Source organism: Crocodylus porosus, unplaced genomic scaffold (assembly GCF_001723895.1).
Source record: "Crocodylus porosus isolate Cpor-Errol unplaced genomic scaffold, CroPor_comp1, whole genome shotgun sequence".
NCBI lineage: Eukaryota > Metazoa > Chordata > Crocodylia > Crocodylidae > Crocodylus > Crocodylus porosus.
Window position 1 is genome coordinate 20,900,641 of NW_017728914.1, and position 2,729 is coordinate 20,903,369.

Below are 2,729 nucleotides of genomic sequence, written 5' to 3' on the forward strand. Positions count from 1 at the left end.
GCTTATGCCCTGGTGACCCCCTCTTTTCTTGCATACTAGGTGAAGTGCTTTTGCGCAAATGCACATGCATCTCTGCGCACTCTCCCTCGACAGGGGTACTTGCTTAAAGCACATGTGCTCTTTCACACTGGCCTTTGCCACCAGATAGGAGTGCTCACTAACACACATTGACATTGCATTTGCAAGCACATTCATGCCCATGCTTGCTGTTTAGCTCACGCTGGCTCAGCTGAATGCCTGCTAGCAACCGTGGGAATTGTTTCTGAAAATTCCCTACCACGGATCAAGACTGTGAATAGGAAAGGCAGCAGGATGCTAATTCTCAGCCCCTTTAGGAGAGATGGAAGACTGCCATTAACAAGTGGCCAGTTGAAGATGGTGAGTTTCTTAGAGCCTTTTTTGTTTGCCTTGGCACTTTGATTCCTGGCGCTGTAATTGTACCTGTGCCATTTAAAATACGACACACTGATGTGAATATTTGGTATTCTGACACTCACACAGCCAGCAGCTCCTAGGAGTGTTAATTAAATACTCTGTGTCTGAAGAATCATTATCAGTTAAAAAGACTGTCCTGAGATTGTCTGGGAATTAATTTAACTTTTTCCAACTTTATCTGTTTGGGAAGTCTAAATAATGCTTTATATGTGTGTTTCTCACTAAAGTATTTTGTAGCCTTTAAAAAATCAGTGTTAGTAACCTGCTGCTCATTAGCAACCCTACAATAACATACTAGTCCATGCAGCTTGGCTCCCACAAGTAGGGAAATGGCTTCATAATTCAGGCTTCTAAGGAGACACCAATGAGGTGTTGGTAAAACCTGAGGTGTGGTGGCACGACGGCTGAACTTGTAACCAGGTTCAAAAGAGGACTGGACAGATTCCTGCAAGATGGGTCCATTAGAGGGTATATAATATGGTAGCTGCGGGGCAACCTCAAAATTAGGACTTCCTCAGTCTGAGTGCTGGAGGGGAAAAGGGGCAGGAGACAGATAAGTCAGGAAAGGCTCTGGAGATACATTCTTCCACTGTGACACCCAGGAAAATGGTATTAGGTGGACCTGTGGGCTGACCCAGTATGGCACATATGTTCTTAAGGTGTCCCACCATGGCTCCACAGGTATGAGGTCAAGCCTTGCTTTGGACCCATGCTTGAAGGACGCTCCCAGTTAACCACCTGCAAACGGGGATCTGATCATTTAAGATGTAAAAACAAAGAGGGGTGAAAGGCCAGATGGGATGTTAGCCACATTGGTCCCTTGTGTGCCTTAATCTTGCTATTGGGTGGACCACTAAGGCTTGGGAGACCTTTAGCCTAGTGGTACAGGAAGCAGGCTTGAGTTTGAGTTGTGGGGCCCAGTTCTTCGTTCCTTGCTCATAGAAGGTAATGGAAATACTGATGCACAGGTATGAATAACTGGGCTGCTGGGCAGTGAAACAGCTGCCTCCTTATGCCTACACGTGAGAGTGCTGGAGGACTCAACAATCTTCTGTGGCCTTGCTAGGTGACACCTGCTCTTTATTCTTTGTCTCTGCAATGTGGAAACCACATGGATTGGCTATAACAACAAACAGGTAGGGCAGATTCTCTTCCACTCATGAGCCTCATAAGTGATCTTAAATGTGATCCTGTTCTACCCTGCTTGAGGCTCTGAAAAGCTGTTTATACAAGAGGTGGCCAAGTCCTCCTCACTGCTGTTTTTTGATCCAGTGCAGGTAAGCTGGTGCGTGACAAAAGTAGATACATTAATGTATTTTCAGGGACATGAACAGGGTGGACTAGAACTGTGCTTAGGTGCCTAAGTCCAGTTAGATGTCCAATAGGTGGAATAGGATCTGGCCCTTACTGTACCAGCAGACCAGTTCAAGCATGCAAGGAGTAGCACTGGGAAGTGAATTGCACCCATGTGTAGGGAGAGGGAGAAAAATCTGTCTTCTTGTCTTTATAGTTGCATCTGCTAGGGGGGAACACTCTTTTTGTACCCCTTGCGTGTGACTTTGTGTCCTTGTGACAATTCTGGTACAAGCTCTCCTGGGAAGTCTGTGCTTGTCCTGGTTAGAAGTATTATGCCATCAGCCTCTCTCTGATCAGATAATGACGCCAATACAACCCTTGCTCTATCTCCTCCCTCCAGTCCACAACAAGTTGCTTAAGGTCGCTTGCCCTTTCCCAAGAAATAAGCTCTCAGTTAGCTTTGAGCTCCTTCTTGGAAAAACGAAATCTGTGTGCACAGCAGTAACAGCAAGGAGCTGCAGCGTGAAGCAGTCACCCCTCACACACAGTACCAGGGTTCAGGACAAAACTGCTGAGGCTGAATTTCTCTCCATTCCCCTCTCCCACCCCGCAGGAATTCACATGGATCTCTGAGCACTAGGTGAAAGGTAGAGGCTGTTGAAAGAGACCCTGCATGGTTACAAAACAAGTGTTTGACTTTTACTGCTACAGGAAACGTAACGTGCAGTTCAGGCCTGATTCTGTTCTCACTGGCACTTGGTTGTTTCCCTCAGTGTACTGTGTCTGTGCAAATGCTAGTGAATCCAGCTGGCAAGGTTTAGTGCCCGCATTAAGGCCCACAGACACTGATGCAAAGTAGGCAGCTTGCATTTCCAGTGACACTTACAGGACAAGTTTGCAGATGACACTAAGCTATGGGGCGAAGTGGACACACTGGAGGGCAGGGAACAGCTGCAAGCAGACCTGGACAGGTTAGACAAGTGGGCAGAAAACAACAG

At 46.8% G+C, this 2,729-nt stretch overlaps 1 long non-coding RNA gene across 1 annotated transcript in view; it reads right to left on the minus strand.

The window, feature by feature from the left end:
- Nucleotides 1–402: 402 nt before the first annotated feature.
- LOC109310021 overlaps nt 403–2,729 on the minus strand; it is a 21,754-nt gene continuing 19,427 nt past the window's right edge. The window contains exon 2 of the long non-coding RNA XR_002101118.1: nt 403–961. This is a non-coding gene — a long non-coding RNA (uncharacterized LOC109310021). The remainder of the gene's footprint in view (nt 962–2,729) is intronic.